Here is an 18706-nt window from a genome sequence, read left to right as displayed (position 1 = left end):
CTGGCCAAATGGGTCATTAATTGACAGCCATCGGTCCGGGGAGTCGCAAATTGAAGACTATAACTGGAGTGGCTCGTGGGCTTTATGGGTTAAGCATATGTAGAGGCCACCATTACCAACTCCAACTCCATTTGCAGCCTCCTTTGGATCCTTAGGATCCTTCTTCTTGGGTTCCCCCTTAGCTCTCGGTGAGTGTGTCTCTGTCTCTCTCTCCCTCTCCACCTGTCAGACTCCTCGCATTTCGTTACTTTTCCAAGCTGACCACTTACTCCAGGGGGCCATGTGCGCTTTATGGTCACACAGACATAAATACAGAACACTGAGAGAAAATTTTGAGTTCCTAAGATAAACTATGTATTTAAGGTAATAAGTAAGGTAGGGTTTTCCCCTCTTTCTAAGAGTTATTTGAGCTTTAAAGGTTTTTAGTTTGGAAAAACTATTTACTGAATACATTTGTGTACGAGAAAATTCTTTAAATTGATTTTATTTCTTTAAAAAAACCAACTAAAATCCTTTTTCTTTCTCTGCATATTCGCAAAGGCACAGATGTGTGAGTCCCCAACGTCATGGAATCATCAGCATCATCATCACTTCCCCCTCACCAACCATCATCATCATCATCATCATCATTTCTCTTAAGCTGAATCTTTATTTCATTTCATTTTCAGCGAAATTTTTGTGCCGAGTTTGCGAATAATAGAAATCATAATGGAAACGCCAGCGGACAGGAACCGGAAGCCCCGACCAACGGATAAATATGTGTGTGTTGTGTGTGTGCTCTCTGAATTATATATTATGTTACCTGTAGTATCGAAAACTTATGGGAATTATACATATATAAATATACAGACTGCAAGGGAATTTAAGAAGTCTAAAACATTTATAGTTAGACAGATTTCAGGCAACAAATACATTCTTTAAATAAATCTATATGATATATGTATTCTCATAGTTAAATTAATATTTTAAAACATTTATAAAGACTGAATTTGAATTTGTAAAATACCTTAATACTATTTGGAAACTCTTTACAATATTTGATATACATATTTCGTAACTGAATCATTCATAAAATATTTATTTACTCTCACTTTCCTTCTTTAGTCCCATTCTTTCTTATATTCCCTCGATTTGGTAGATTCTGGTTAACTGCAATTGTTAAAGCCTGAAAGCTCTTAGAGCCACACCCAAGTTGGCCAATACACACACACACACACAGTGCGTTGATTGTTTTGCCTGCATTGGGGATGCAGTGAAAATATTGCTGTTCTACTGCGATTTTTTTGGTTTTCCCTTTTTTTTTGTTATTTTCGATTTTTTCCCCTGACTCTTCTGCTCCATCCGTCGATGCACTTCGACCCGAAAACGTCACCCTTCTCTCCCTCTCCCCTCCCCTTTTTGACCATGTAGTCTATAAATCATTGGACCAGACCGCAGATGTTTCCACAGAGCACTCAATATTTTTTCTGCCAATTTTTAGTTAGCTTTTCTCGGGCAATAAAGAGCGCACAAAAAAAAAAAATAAAGAAGAAAATGGAGTTGTCGAAATTTCACCTGAGGGAGTCAGCAAAGAAAGTGCGGAACTTTGTAACATATTCTTTGCAGTTAATTTTTTTAGAATAAAAATGCATTCAATATTTCCAAAACAAAAAAATAACAAAAACTATAAGAAATCACATAACATAAAATTAGTAACATATATATTCCCAAAACAAAACAATATTTATTTAAATTAAAATTATTAAAATTAATTTCTCATATTTTTCCTCAACAATTTCCATCGACTTTCATCCAAGATAAAGCTATAATATGAGTTTTGCCAAGAAAACTTTATCCCATTATATAAATTTTCCCGAGTTTACTTAGTAACACTAAGCTGTTCATAATTCTTTTAATTCCATTTTCTTTTTTAGTTAGATTTTTTTCTATCAAAAGTTTGCTAGAAAAAAAGTGTGCAGAATGGCGGAAGCCTAGTCATAAAATTCGTTTAGCTGGCAGAAATAAAGCGAGAGATATAACAGACAATGGGATATAGCAGCTGAAGGGACACGAGGGAAAGGATATAAAATCAACCAGGAAGAAGATTTTTCAATGCACTCGATGGAACAAAAGCATAGAGGAACATTTTCAAATCATCAGGGATCATAAACTATTTTTCGATTTAACAAATTCACAACGAAAAGAATATGGTTTTTTGTTAAGGGTTTATTTTAAAAAGGGTTTAAAATTTGAGTACTTCAACCAAATTAAGGAGAAGAAAAGATATTTTTAGGCAAAGACTTGTTAAATCGATTATAACTATCCAAGTATTCGCCTTCTTTGAATCGATATATATCGATATTTTTATATGACAAATATATCCCATATATCAAAATTTAATAAACTCATAACTCGGCCAAAAAAGCATTAATTTTAATTCGGAAAGCTTTCCTATGTTAGTTTTTATTAGGATAATAAATCTGCAAGCTCAATTTTAAATTTAATAAAATTTAAATTTTTGTTTAAATTTTTGACAAATTTAACGATGAAACCCCTTAAAAATTTTTGAAATTTTGAAAAAATTTATTTTTCCTCCGGAGTTGGCTAGATCAACTCGGCTTTTCATGCTGATCAAGAATATATATGATTTATGGGGTCGGAAATGGCTTCTTCACTAAATTTTAAGCTTCTGAATGAAATTATAATACCCTTCGAAGGTAAAATGTGATCTTTGTATTTTTCCAGAATTTAATCACCAAGTCACTTAATTTTTGTTATTTACATTTGAAAATATTATTCAATTTAATCAGCTTTCATTTTATACATAATAATGTATAATAATAGTAATAATATATAATAAAATATGCAATTTATTTAAGGTATTTAAGGGTTTATTTATTAATTTTTTGTAAAATACCAAATTCCTAAAAGTGTTGAAATATTTCTTCACATATATTTTTAACACAATTTCAAAGCTCTTAAAATATTTTTTCCCAGTGCCCCAGTGCAATTTCCTCTTCTCCACCATAAAGTAATAGTTCGTTGCCATATCAAGCATACGCAGCGTAGGCCTGTTGAGAGTTAAAACATTGTGCAATTTTCCCTCTAGGAATTGTTTCTTTCCCCACACCGCACCCCCCATTTCCCAACCCCCTCCCCCCAAGGAGAAGACATAGCTACAACTAGAGCCAATCAATGCTCTGGCCATAAGTATGCTATGTTCATTGAAAGTTTTGAGCAAACAAGTTGCAAGTTGATATTTGCAGAGCCTTGATTGTGGGGGACACGTGCCCCAGGAGGAGAGGCGTGGGGCGCTTGGTTAAAATCAATTTGGGTTCCATTTTCATGGGATTTCCATACCGAAAATAAAAATAAAACTCAGACAAAAAACTCGAGCAAGACGTGAATTGTAATAAGCTGATTATCTCCCAAATGCATGGCAATACATAAAAATCAATTTCAAACTGTCAGCTGAACAATTTAATCCCTTCTCTACCCTTTCTTTACGGCTTAACAACAACCCCTTCGTTTTTTTTTTGTCTGGTTAGGGGCCCAAACAGAGCAATTAAAAACTCACAATCACATAAAAGTTGATCCCATTGAGGGATGGGCCACGCCCATCAGCTTAACGAGCAGGATGCAAAAAGTGAAAATGGAAGAGAAGGTCGAGGTTACCTATTGTCAAGGTCCCAGCAATGAAAAGGTGCTTTTAATATGGGGACACTGCAAGAAAGTGTAAATAAAATTCTGCCCAATTGTTGTAGATAACTGATGAAATATTTAAAACTTAATATTTTCAATTATTAAGTACAAAGTAGTATAGATTATAGGCTTAACCAGCATAAAAATCCATAACAAATCTCTTTTAATTAGCAAACATATGCAACCCATCTCCCATTGTTTGCTCGCCCACTTTTCTTAATTTCTGAGCCTATTTTGTTGCCAATTCCTAACCAAATTATTGGCCAAAACATGCGGGCCTAGTTATTGCTTTGCTGCTACTATGTTGTTGCCACATTAAGCGTAAAATATTTGAACAGCCACACACAAGGACACTCTGCCACGCACACAATTTGTTCAAGTATCTTTTTCTTTATTACAAATTTAAGAAATATATATTTTTCTCCTAATTGTTTAATAATTTGAAATTATTTTCAAGTTTCCAATAAATACTAAACCTCTGCCATTAAAGTCTAGCGTGTAAAAAGAAGTGTTTAAAAATTATGTTATTATTATAACAAATCCTTAAGCACAAGTTTAAAGTAATTTCCGTAAAACAATTATATCATTCCATACTTTTAGATACTTTTTAATACAATTTTCGTAAGGCCAGACCAAATTTTTATCTATTTAATTTATTTTTTCCTGTTTTTAGTAGTTGAAAAAATATTCTTCAAGTTTTATTTTAATTGCAGCACAGTTTAAAGAGATTTTGCCAACACAAAATTATCATTGCATTAATTTTGACTTTTCTTAAACATTTTCATAAAGTCAGACCCAAATTTGTTTGCTATTATAATTTATTTTCACTGTATCCAGGGGCAAATTAAGGCCAAACTCCTGCTCCTGTCTTTGCTGGCTCTTCCCACTACGGGTAATTGGTGTCGGCACAGACAGACTTTTGTTTGAAGTTAAGCAAATAACTGCGGGCTGACCATACAAAAAACACACGAACACACACACACACACAACACAGGCAGAGAGGCGAAAAAACATTTGTAAATGAAAACTAATGGCCACTTAAAGCCCATAAAAGAATCTGGTCGAAAGCAAAAGGAAGAAGGTTCACAGGACGGTTAAAGCTAGTCAGAAAATCCAAGAAAACTCGCTTCGAGTTTCTCCTTTTCCTCATTTCCTTCCTTTATATATAAATGGGCTTAACTAGAAATCAAGTTTGGCCCGAAAATGTAGGTAACAAATCAAGTTTTCGTGCCTCCCCCCCTACTCCTTAGAAAATCCAATGTAAATGCTACTATAATGAGGCCTTGGCCAAGAAGGAGGCTTTCCTAACCAAAAAAAAAAAAGAAAAAAAAGAAAGTAGGTTACAAATGGATTGCATTTCTTGCAGCCTCGGACTCCTTCAACTAATCGAATTAATTCAGCTTCTATTTTTTGGGGGTGAACAACAAGTGGATAGAATGTGATAGTACCTCTTAATTTATTTCTAAATTTTTTTAGATATATACTTGTTTTTCTTTATTTATAAATTAAAATACAAACCTAACATTGTTTTGGTATATATATTTTGATAAGTTTATACTACCCTATATTACTACAGGGTATTCAAAATAACAGAAAAAAAGTGATGCACTTGGAAGTCGGGTAAATAGCATAAACGAATCAGCTAAAAAAAAAAAAACCAAAATGTTCAAGGAGTGCTCGACAGATGCACTTATGCAGCTCAGTCCACTTGAACATTGATTCTCCCCCTCTCTTTCTCTGCCCGGCCTCTGTCTCTTTCTTGCTCACAGAGTTTTGGCTCGTTTAACAAGCGGACATGGAAAAGCGGAAAAGCGAAGGCGGACGATGCAAGTTCACTTTGCTGTCCGGCACTTTTATTTTTTGTAAATATTTTATTACCCCATCCTGCTGTTGCTTCTAGCTTTATTTATATATATATATATTATTTTTTTTGTATACTCTTCTATATATATATTGTGTAAAGTGAATAGTGTTTAATTGATGGTGTGCTGCTCCCTGTGTGCAATGTTTATGAAATATGCACAGGATAGGACAGGACTCTTACAAAAAATTCCCTTTGAGCTCTGCCCGAGCTCACTTTCTATATCCTGTCTCTATTTTCATGAAAGAAGGCAATATCCATGAGATTATTCTTGAGTAAAAGGTTGGAGAAAGTGATGTTATGATGTTTAAAAAATATAAAAGTAGGAAATTTATGCAGATTTAAGAAAATACATTTCTTTAAGGTCTGCATGCCTAATAAATTTAATTTTAATTTGGATTTAAGTTTTTAAAAGTATAATTTATAGAAAAAGAAATTTAAAGAAAACTGAGCCTTTTCTGAATACGTCGTATTTAATATTTTCCCTTGTCTCTTTGCTATGCAATAAACTTTTAAAATAATACAAAAATGAAAACCTTCAGCCATATTTTATGACAATCTGGAAAATGGAAAATGTCCATTAAACCCCAACAAAATTAATGGGTTTTAAATCATTAAAATCGCAACCCTTTGCCAATGCCAAAGTCAAGACGGGGGGGCGGTTTGGAAAAACTTGACGACTTAATTTGATGTCAAATGGCGGAAAAGCTGATTGCGATTTGATGGCGGGGAAAATGTGTGGCTGCAAATATGGGGCTCATTCGATGCAAATGAAGTGGCATGAATAAGTAAGCATACTATCCCGACATCCTATGCAGATGAGCTAGACACGCCCACTCACACACACACATTTCTCTGGATTTTTTTTTTTTTTTGCCACCATTCAAAAGGATATCTCATCTGCATCAAGTGCGTTGTTGCAACAACAAAAACAGCAAAAAAAATACTATGTATAAAAAATAACAACAGCTACGAAATCGTGCAAAGTGTCTGTAAACATTTATTTCAAAAATTTATGAATATTGTTCTCGCTCAGCAAAGGCAGCGGCGACAAACAACAATTCTTATCTGCCCCTCCTGCATTTTCCCCGAGCTGCTTTCCCTCAGTTGTTTTAACCCCCTCCCCCCATCCAGTTTTTTTCCCCTTGCATTTTCCTTTTCAGCTTTGAAATTGTTCAGCAATGGCTTTGTTTACTCGCTTTTCTTCTTGTGTATCTGTGTGTTTATGTGTGTGTGTGAGTTATTGTTTCGAGACATGATATATATATATATATTTTTTTTTTGTTGTTGTTTTGCTGTTTTTGTTATGGAATTCAGCCGGGTATATCCAAACCTGGCTCGCTTTCATTGCCATTTTTTTAAAGGGTTAAGGGCTTTAAAATGTGTGTTTGCATTTGTACATTTTTAATTTAAATAAAGAGAGAAATTAAATATAAAGAGATATTTTTTGTGTACAATTTAATTAGGTTTCTCAGGACTTTTAATGGGTTTGATAAAAATTTAAAGCAATACCTATTTATATAATTAGTTTGGTTAAATACATTAAATTTGTTCTTCAAAGGCATAGATATTTTTTATATTTTTTGAAGTTTCTTAAGATTTTCAATACCTAGTAAGTTGGCAGAGTATTAAAGGAAGGTAATTTACTTATTAGTTATTTTTAAAATTAGTTTGTTTAAGTACTGCATCAATATAATATATACGTTTATTCACATGTTAAACATAAATATATCAAGTGAGTTTATTTTATCCCCTTTTTACTTTTTACTTTTAAAATTTCTAAATAACAAATTGAAAGAAAAAACATTTTAATATGCTGAAAAGCATCTAAAATTGAATTAAATTTGTCTAAAATGTTAAAAGTTTCTTTCAAATGAAATTAATTTGTTATTTTTTTTGTGGCAGCTTAACACCTAATCGTTGTTATAAACAAAACCCTGTTTTTTTGTTGGCACAAATGTATCATTAGGGGCTTTCCCTATTTCCGCTCATGAAGAATCCGAATGTCGAGAAAATAGTTTTTCCCTCGTTTTCCCTTTTTTGTTTTTTTGCCTCCCTTTCTCCTTGCTCCTTTCTCTTTTTCACATTACAAATGACAGCCGCCTGTCACACACACAGGCGGGGAGAAAGTACACACAGATATACACACATACACATGTAGGAATCGTGCTATACATGGCCATTAGTGTTGTGTTGTTGTCGTTATCATGCAAAAAAAAAAAAAAGAAAAAAAGTTGTCGTCTCTGCTTAACTTTACGCCGCCTTACTCCACTTTTCCTTGAAGCGCCTCCCCCTTTCCTAGTCTTAACACCCCATTTCCATCTATCTATCTTGACTGGCTTTTTCCCCTTTTCCCCCAAGTTTTCTACACGGAAAACTCAAGGGAACTCAAAGGGATTAGGCACTTTTAAAATATATATCAAGAGTTTTAAAGTCTTTTTATCTTAAATTGCCTTTTTCTGAGTCCTATTGATGAGCATGTTTTATTTATGTTGCTTTTAAAATATATTTTCTATCATTTCTAGACTTAAATCTCACTTTTAAAACTATAAATTATTCGTATTAAATGTCAAAAAATATAAAATTTTCACCGTGTACAAGGGGGGCTAACGTGTTGGTCAGAATTTTCGGTTGGGAAAACTTTAGTTGGTCAGGCAAGTGAATTACCAGCTCAGCCCTTAACCCTCCACTCACACCTCGTTTGTCTGTCTGGCTGTCTGTGTGCACACCCCCCTGCTAGTTGTTATTTAATTATAATTTTTCATTCTGGTTTCGGGTGTGGAAAATGTTGTCATCGCACATGTTTGGATTGGACCAGGGACTAGGACTAGGACCAGAACAAGGACCAAGATCGGGGTCAAGGGGTAAGTAAGGTGACTCTTTTTATACCCTTCCAGGGTATTATAATTTCAGTCAGAAGCATACAACGTAGTGAAGGAGTCGTTTCCGACCCTATAAATCATATATATTCTTAATCAGAATGAACAGGCGAATCTTTTTATGTATCAAGGAAGAAAATTTTGTTTTTTAATTTTCCCAAATTTTTTAAACAGGTTTTTACATTGTTGACATCTTGAAAAATTGATAAAAATTTAAACATTTTAAAAATGAAACTTATGTATGCAGTTTAATTATTATTATTATTACAAACTAGCACAGAACAGCTTTCCGAATCAAAATTAATGCATTTTTGACATAGTTATGAGTTTTTAAAGCTGTGGAGTATAGAAAAATCGTCATAGAGGGAAATATCGCCCTTGCGGGGTATTATAATTTCAGTCAGGAGCATACAATGTAGTGAAGGAGTCCTTTCCGACCCTATAAATCATATATATTCTTGATCAGAATGAAAAGGCGAATCTTTCTAGGCGTCAAGGAAAGAAAATAATTTTTTTTAATTTTTTTTAAATTTTTTTAACAGGTTTTTACATTGTTGACATCTTAAAAAATTGATCAAAATTTAAATATTTAAAAAATGAAATTTAGGTATGCAGATTAATTAACCTATTACAAACTAGCACAGAACAGCTTTCCGATTGGAAATAAATGCATTTCTTACTTAGCTATGACAATTTTTCTCTGCAAGGGTATATAAATTTCGGGTACTTGAATTTAACTTCCTTTCTTGCTTTTTACTCATTTTGGAGAACTTTTTGTCCGGGAGTATGTTTTGGGAAATCTTTTGTGTTAGCCCAACCAGTATGTAAATGCAATTATAATTTCATATTTCAATTCGACTACAGTGTGACACATAATGTGTGAAGTAAAGCGTTTTTAAAATGATTGGGGGAAATTTTCTAAGGCTAAGAATTCAAAAGGGGATTTATTGTACATTAAATTATTATTATTTATTATTCATTAGATATAATTTGTATTTTTGTAATCCCAGGTATTATAAATATTACCAGGTTTCTAGAATTCCTGAAGTAGACCTAAAAAAGTATGATTTACAAGCTTTAAGCAACAAGTTTTAATTATTAATTTTACTATTTTACTCTTCCAAGTCTTCACCTAATTTAAATACAATATTTTACTGATGTTTTTCCCACCTTTTTCCCCCAATTTCAAGCTTCTTTCCTTTGTCCTCTCTCTACTTTGTTACGATTTTCTTTTCTATTTCTTCGTTATTCTTTGCTTTTCTCTTACTTTTTAATCACCTTGTATCACATTGGCGTCTTAATCTCGTCATTTTTCAATTTCCCTTCTTCTGGCCACATTTTCGTTTAACATTCAGTTCCTTTTAATCGATTTTTGTATCTTCTTTAACCGTTTTCCAATCAGGTTTTCCTTTCTACTTCTTTTAATTTTCTTTATATATTTGCCTTACTTTGATTTTCTGCGGTTCATTTTATTTCGTGTTATGATATTTTCTCAGCTTCAACCTTAATAAATTTCCAATCTAATTTCCTTTCAATGGCAACCCACAAATATATCTCTTACGGCTGACTCATTTCGGATTTCATTTTCCGCACATATCATTATGCAAATTGACAAAAAACCCCGTAAAGGAGAAACGACAAACGTAAACAAATTTCAAATAAACAGGCGGAAAAGGAAGGCATTTCGTTGAGAAGAAACCAATATCAAAGGTCCATGCTTCACTTAACCCTGTTTTACATATAGTACATGATGTCTCTCTGTGTATTAAATACCAAGAAAATAAGTTATAAATAGAGAATGAATAAATGTTGTTTTATTATAAAACCAAAAAAAGTTGTAAAGTAAATTTAACAAAAATATAAATTAAAGGTTAACAACTACATTTTGTTATCTCAAAAAATATATATATATAAATTTAAAAGCAAGGAAAAAAATAGTTTTCTATAGAAAACAGGTAAGAATGTACCCTATAATTTCCTGGCTTTAAAAACGATCAATTGTTATTTGTTTTATTTTATTTATAAAATTAATTTAAAATGTGTCTAAAAAGGCCAATAAATTATTTTGAGTAAAGAGGTGTCATATTCCAAAGAGCTGTCATATTTTGTAGCATACTTTTTGACACACCATTCTTTATGCTTGCCCAGTTTTTTGTCAGAAAGAATATATTGCTTACTTATTTATAACATTATGAAAGCTCACTTTAATTATAAAAAAACCTTATTGATTATTGATATTTTTCTTAACCTTTCCAATCCCCAAAGGGGTTCGGCCTCTTTCATTATTTTCTCCCCTTTTTTCCGGGACTTTGCCAATGCTTGGCGAACATTTTAATGAGATTTTCAAATTCCAAAGAAATTCAAAACGTAGCTTATTCAACTTTTTCTATATATGTATGTGCAGCTATGTGTGTGTGTGTGTGTCGGTGTGTGTAAGGATATGTCTTTGTCTGTATTTGTGGCAACAGGCAACAAGCCAAGTTAATTAGCAAAAAGCAGATAACGTCACACAAAAAAGGAGCAACCAACTAAGGCCATCTTAAGGTCTGATTGAGCAGCGAAAAGGGGGTGGTAATAGCGGTACAAGGAAGGGGGTGAAAGTCGGCTAAGATGAAGGCCAAAAGTACGGAATGGGAGGCGGGGTGAGAAGGTGGATTCTGGATTCTGTGGAGACCTCCACTTAAGTGCGGGTTTTTGATGTCGGCGCAAATTGCAAAGAAAATGATTTATTATCTGCAAAAGGCAATTAAGTAAAATTGCTTGAAAATTATTTGCCTCCCTTTTTTCCTCAACAAGAAATAAAAATACAAGAATGTGGAAAACCGAAACAGAAGCAAAACCAAAATAAACGCAAATGACAGCAACTCTTTTTAGGGGCGAAAAAGAAATAATGTGAAAACTGGTTTAGTTAAGCACTTTAAATGATTTTTAATTGTTTTCTAATTATTGGAAATATTTTGCTGTAGATTTTCTAAAATTTTCTTGAAATATGTGGAAATACTAAAGCGAAATAAACACTACTTTTAATTATTTATATATATTTTTTCCTTATTTTAATCAAAGGGAGGTACTTTTAATATATCCTTGTTATTTCAAATTAAAGCGGTTTTGTTTAAATTAAGTCGGTGATAAAAACTATATTATTTTTCTGTATAAAAAGCATTTATTTAAAACAAATAAAATGCCTGTTATATAGAAAAATAAATTCAACTTTATTTAAGTTAAATGTTCCTAAAACAACATTCGAAAAACCTGAAAAATCTAATTCAAAAGTTAAAAAATAAAAAAAGAAGAAGCCTCAGGGAACTAAAATTTCTGTGAAAATATCCATAATTTTCCCATTTTCATTTATTTGGTAACATTTCCACCTGTTTAAGTCCTTCGTGGAAATTATGGCCAAACAAAGTGCCAATTGAGCAGAAAGTTTTTTGGGTTTTTTGGCTTTTCTGGTTCCGGAATGTTGTAAAACTATTTTACATTCGTTAAAAAGTTAAGAATCAGCCACCAACAGGAATAAAAGTTAAATGGAATTATGGTAATTCCACGTAAAAGACATATAATTTAAAGGAATTCTTATGGAAACATTTTTCTACAATTAAAAAAAAAATCCTTTAGAAAAATACCATACAATTTCAAGAATTATAGAAACTTTAAAGTAAATTATTTATGAATAAATACTAGATTTTAAATTTGAGCAAATGCTTTGATTTTTTCCCAACTTTTTTTTGTTACAACTTCAAAATGAGCTTTACCTTTGTAAACACCTTTCTCCGAGTCTGGTCCCCTTGCCTGTAATTCCTTTGCTCATCCAACATGATTTATAAGTCGAATAAGAATTAGATGGAAGAACAAGAAGAACAAGAGCGAATTAATTACGAATTCAAGCCCGAAGAGGTAATTAATTCACTTCATTTTCCATCCATCCACCCACACCCCCAAAAACCAACCGCCGCACGGTTGGAAAGTTGACGGAAAACCAAACTCGACTTGACTCGACGCGACTCGACTCGATTCCAGTCAACCATTTTGTTGACAGACAAACAAAAGTGCTGGCTAAATAAGCAAACATGTGCGCGAAGGCACATACACGAATAGACATTGTATACATTACGCCAAGGATATTTCAAATATTTCTTTTGAGATTTTGCAAAGTCGAAAATAACTTATAATTGCTAATGGTTTCTAAGTTGAGCAAATATGTATGTATGTAGATGTATGGAATTTTTAATTCCTTGCTAAAGGATGCTACGCATATTTTTGGGTTTCGAAAGGCTGTTGAGTAGGGGAAGGATTTTTAATTGAAGTTTTTAGGGAAATTAGAAAGTAAATGGAGATTTTTATAAAAGCCCCCTAATATTAAATAAACCTTTATAGGAAAGGAATTTATACAATTTTTCAAAACCTTACGAAAAATTAACAAACGAAACATTTTTTATACTTATAAGCAAATACAACATTAATTTGATTAATAAAACATTTTAAAATAAGTATCTACAATGTATTATAGCTTTACAGAAAGTAAAAATGTCTGTGGATGATTATTTTATTGTTATTGTTAATTATTTTTGAATATATATTCCCTAAAATCAAACATAAATATATTTTTTTGTTGCAAAATTTTAAATTCCGCAGCACAAAAAAACTCCAAAATTTATTTATTAAATCAGAAAAACACAACTTCCCAAATTAATTCAGATTTTCTTGTTCAAATATAACCCACACAGTTTGTTGCCTTTTTCTTATTTGGATTTTTTGTTTTTGAAGGAATTTGTCTTATTTACATTTGTCAAGCACTCCACTCACCTTTGACTGCGGTGTTTTCACTCTCTCTCTCTCTCTGTCTTCTTCTTCTTCGTCCTTTTTGGTTGGCTTTTGCTTCTTAATCCTCCTCTGATTTGCTTTGACAGCCGCTGAAAACAACAACAGATGCGATTCGAATTCAAATACTTGGCACACACACTTTCACTTTAGCTGTGGTTTTTTCCTCAAATTTCTTTTCAAAACATTTGGCTCCGGAAAACCTTTGGCCAAAACATCTTTATATGCTGTCGCGAGAAATATTCAAATTTCTAAGCTTAGCTTTGCACAAAAAACCAAAAAAAAAAATTCAAAGCCTCTAGCAGCACTTTCGAAAATGCAAAAAAAATTTCCAAATAATTTTGAAAAACGTAGCGCGGGGACTGCGACTGCGCCTTTAAACAGTGACTGCTGATGCTGTGACTTCCGGACTGCGACTGCGACTGTGACTGTGACTGAGTCTGAGAATTTTCTTGGCTGAGGCTGAGGCTGAATACCGAACCGCACGAGAGTCTGTTGACGAATGAGTTTCGCATTTCGCAGGACAGGCAGAGGACAGCGACAGGACAACAAGTTGTTATGCCAGTTAACAGGACTGTTAAACATCCTTTACAGAGAGCTAACTTACCTGCAAAAGCTCCTGGCAGTGAAAGTTTAGCCAATGCCGTTCGTATAGATGGCGCCATGGTATGTCTTTAAGGAACTTTCCATCTTATAGAAGTCAAAGCTCTTCATTTTTAAAAGAGGCTTTGAGGTGCCACAAGATAATTTAAACACATTAAGAACTTTCGGGTTATTACGCGAGATAAAACAGTTACTTGCGGGGTTTAGCACGACGCGCAGAACAGATATTAATTAAAGAAAACTGGCGAAATGAATGGCACGCGACTTGTTTTGTTGACTTGTTGTTTTTTATTATTTTACATGTTTCTAATATATGATTTATGTATTATTCATTATGTATTATTATATATGTCTCTAATTTATATTATTTATGTAAACATTATTTATGTATATATTATTTATGTATTATTTATTAATTTTTAAAGACTTGTTCATTTTTGAAAACTTGCGGAATGAATGGCGGCGCACAACTTGAGCATGGCTCCTAAGCAGACAGTAAAGATAACGGACGACGGCCAGTAGGTGGGCCAGAGGGGAAGCGTGGGAAGCGCTCTGGACTTCAAACGGAACAATTAAAAGGCGTTTGGGTGGATCACACTTACGCTGGACAGTAATCGCACACTTGGCGAAAATATTTTTAATTTCTTTATGCTTGGTTTAAGCTTTAATTAAATGTATCCTTGTTTAGAATATTTTATAAGTTTCATATATATTATTTAAGTATTTGCACAAATATTATTAATATTGTATTAAATAATTTTCAAAAAAGCTTAAAGACTTGTTGATTGTCGAAAACTCGCGAACTGAATGGCACGCGACTTGAGCATGACTCATAAGCAGATGGCAAAGACAACGGACTGTACATCCAGTGGGAGAGGGAGAGTCGGAATGAGAGCGTGGAAGTGTGGGAGCGAGGATGCCGCTCTGGACTTCATCTAACGGAACAATTAAACGGCTTCTAGGTGGATCACACTGATGCCTGAGAGTAATCGGACACTGGGCGAAAATATTTTTAATTTCTTGCTGCTTGGTTTTAGATTTAATTATATGCATCCTTGTATTTTGTATTATTTTATTTGTTTTTAATATTTATTATTTATGTATTAATAAATTTTTAAAGACTTGTTAATTTTTGAAAACTTGCGGAATGAATGGCGCACAACTTGAGTATGGCTCATAAGCAGACAGTAAAGATAACGGACGACGGCCAGTAGGTGGGCCAGAGGGGAAGTGTGGGAAGCGCTCTGGACTTCAAACGGAACAATTAAAAGGCGTTGGGTGGATCACACTTACGCTGGACAGTAATCGCCCACTTGGCGAAAATATTTTTAATTTCTTTATGCTTGGTTTAAGCTTTAATTAAATGTATCCTTGTTTAGAATATTTTATAAGATTCATATATATTATTTAGGTATTTGCACAAATATTATTAATATTGTATTAATTAATTTTCAAAAAAGCTTCAAGACTTGTTGATTGTCGAAAACTCGCGAACTGAATGGCACGCGACTTGAGCATGACTCATAAGCAGATGGCAAAGACAACGGACTGTACATCCAGTGGGAGAGGGAGAGTCGGAATGAGAGCGTGGAAGTGTGGGAGCGAGGATGCCGCTCTGGACTTCATCTAACGGAACAATTAAACGGCTTCTAGGTGGATCACACTGATGCCTGAGAGTAATCGGACACTGGGCGAAAATATTTTTAATTTCTTGCTGCTTGGTTTTAGATTTAATTATATGCATCCTTGTATTTTGTATTATTTTATTTAATTTTAATATATATTATTTATGTTTTATATTATTTATGTATTAATTAATTTTTAAAGACTTGTTAATTTTTGAAAACTTGCGGAATGAATGGCGCACAACTTGAGTATGGCTCATAAGCAGACAGTAAAGATAACGGACGACGGCCAGTAGGTGGGCCAGAGGGGAAGCGTGGGAAGCGCTCTGGACTTCAAACGGAACAATTAAAAGGCGTTGGGTGGATCACACTTACGCTGGACAGTAATCGCACACTTGGCGAAAATATTTATCACTTCTATATGCTTGGTTTAAGCTTTAATTAAATGTATCCTTGTTTAGAATATTTTATAAGTTTCATATATATTATTTAAGTATTTGCACAAATATTATTAATATTGTATTAAATAATTTTCAAAAAAGCTTAAAGACTTGTTGATTGTCGAAAACTCGCGAACTGAATGGCACGCGACTTGAGCATGACTCATAAGCAGATGGCAAAGACAACGGACTGTACATCCAGTGGGAGAGGGAGAGCCGGAATGAGAGCGTGGAAGTGTGGGAGCGAGGATACCGCTCTGGACTTCATCAAACGGAACAATTAAACGGCTTCTAGGTGGATCACACTGATGCCTGAGAGTAATCGGACACTGAGCGAAAATATTTTTAATTTCTTGCTGCTTGGTTTTAGATTTAATTATATGCATCCTTGTATTTTTATTATTTTATATGTTTTTAACATATATTTTTTATGTTTTATATTATTTATGTATTAATAAATTTTTAAAGACTTGTTAATTTTTGAAAACTTGCGGAATGAATGGCAGACAACTTGAGTATGGCTCATAAGCAGACAGTAAAGATAACGGACGACGGCCAGTAGGTGGGCCAGAGGGGAAGCGTGGGAAGCGCTCTGGACTTCAAACGGAACAATTAAAAGGCGTTTGGGTGGATCACACTTACGCTTGAGAGTAACCGCACACTTGGCGAAAATATTTATCACTTCTATATGCTTGGTTTAGCTTTAATTAAATGTATCCTTGTTTAGAATATTTTATAAGTTTCATATATATTATTTAAGTATTTGCACAAATATTATTAATATTGTATTAAATAATTTTCAAAAAAGCTTAAAGACTTGTTGATTGTCTAAAACTCGCGAACTGAATGGCACGCGACTTGAGCATGACTCATAAGCAGATGGCAAAGACAACGGACTGTACATCCAGTGGGAGAGGGAGAGCCGGAATGAGAGCGTGGAAGTGTGGGAGCGAGGATGCCGCTCTGGACTCCATAAAACGGGACAATTAAATGGCTTCTCGGTGGATCACACTGATGCCTGAGAGTAATCAGACACTGGGCGAAAATATTTTTAATTTCTTGCTGCTTGGATTTAGATTTAATTATATGCATCCTTGTATTTTTATTATTTTATATGTTTTTAATATATATTATTTATGTTTTATATTATTTATGTATTAATTAATTTTTAAAGACTTGTTAATTTTTGAAAACTTGCGGAATGAATGGCACACAACTTGAGTATGGTTCATAAGCAGACAGTAAAGATAACGGACGACGGCCAGTAGGTGGGCCAGAGGGGAAGCGTGGGAAGCGCTCTGGACTTCAAACGGAACAATTAAAAGGCGTTGGGTGGATCACACTTACGCTGGACAGTAATCGCACACTTGGCGAAAATATTTTTAATTTCTTTATGCTTGGTTTAAGCTTTAATTAAATGTATCCTTGTTTAGAATATTTTATAAGATTCATATATATTATTTAGGTATTTGCACAAATATTATTAATATTGTATTAATTAATTTTCAAAAAAGCTTCAAGACTTGTTGATTGTCGAAAACTCGCGAACTGAATGGCACGCGACTTGAGCATGACTCATAAGCAGATGGCAAAGACAACGGACTGTACATCCAGTGGGAGAGGGAGAGCCGGAATGAGAGCGTGGAAGTGTGGGAGCGAGGATCCCGCTCTGGACTCCATAAAACGGGACAATTAAATGGCTTCTCGGTGGATCACACTGATGCCTGAGAGTAATCGGACACTGGGCGAAAATATTTTTAATTTCTTGCTGCTTGGTTTTAGATTTAATTATATGCATCCTTGTATTTTGTATTATTTTATTTGTTTTTAATATTTATTATTTATGTTTTATATTATTTATGTATTAATAAATTTTTAAAGACTTGTTAATTTTTGAAAACTTGCGGAATGAATGGCACACAACTTGAGTATGGTTCATAAGCAGACAGTAAAGATAACGGACGACAGCCAGTAGGTGGGCCAGAGGGGAAGCGTGGGAAGCGCTCTGGACTTCAAACGGAACAATTAAAAGGCGTTTGGGTGGATCACACTTACGCTTGAGAGTAACCGCACACTTGGCGAAAATATTTATCACTTCTATATGCTTGGTTTAAGCTTTAATTAAATGTATCCTTGTTTAGAATATTTTATAAGTTTCATATATATTATTTAGGTATTTGCACAAATATTATTAATATTGTATTAATTAATTTTCAAAAAAGCTTCAAGACTTGTTGATTGTTGAAAACTCGCGAAATGAATGGCACGCGACTTGAGCATGACTCATAAGCAGATGGCAAAGACAACGGACTGTACATCCAGTGGGAGAGGGAGAGCCGGAATGAGAGCGTGGAAGTGTGGGAGCGAGGATGCCGCTCTGGACTCCATAAAACGGGACAATTAAATGGCTTCTCGGTGGATCACACTGATGCCTGAGAGTAATCGGACACTGGGCGAAAATATTTTTAATTTCTTGCTGCTTGAATTTAGATTTAATTATATGCATCCTTGTATTTTTATTATTTTATATGTTTTTAATATATATTATTTATGTTTTATATTATTTATGTATTAATTAATTTTTAAAGACTTGTTAATTTTTGAAAACTTGCGGAATGAATGGCACACAACTTGAGTATGGTTCATAAGCAGACAGTAAAGATAACGGACGACGGCCAGTAGGTGGGCCAGAGGGGAAGCGTGGGAAGCGCTCTGGACTTCAAACGGAACAATTAAAAGGCGTTGGGTGGATCACACTTACGCTGGACAGTAATCGCACACTTGGCGAAAATATTTTTA

General features: G+C 33.7%; 1 protein-coding gene across 1 annotated transcript in view; it reads right to left on the bottom strand.

Moving 5' to 3' along the window:
* The window catches only part of LOC110184434 (uncharacterized), a 61238-nt gene extending 44296 nt beyond the window's left edge, over positions 1-16942 (bottom strand). Inside the window, exons 1-2 of the mRNA XM_086826785.1 lie at positions 13847-16942; positions 13225-13331 (exon numbers count right to left, since the gene is read on the bottom strand). The gene's annotated coding sequence lies outside the window, so the exon portion shown is untranslated. The remainder of the gene's footprint in view (positions 1-13224; positions 13332-13846) is intronic.
* Positions 16943-18706: the final 1764 nt, after the last annotated feature.

This window comes from Drosophila serrata, unplaced genomic scaffold, assembly GCF_035046125.1.
Source record: "Drosophila serrata isolate PLE 108 unplaced genomic scaffold, ASM3504612v1 contig_8, whole genome shotgun sequence".
Classification (NCBI taxonomy): domain Eukaryota; kingdom Metazoa; phylum Arthropoda; class Insecta; order Diptera; family Drosophilidae; genus Drosophila; species Drosophila serrata.
The sequence above is the reverse complement of the archived record's forward strand: the minus strand, read 5'-3'. Positions and strand labels throughout refer to the sequence as shown.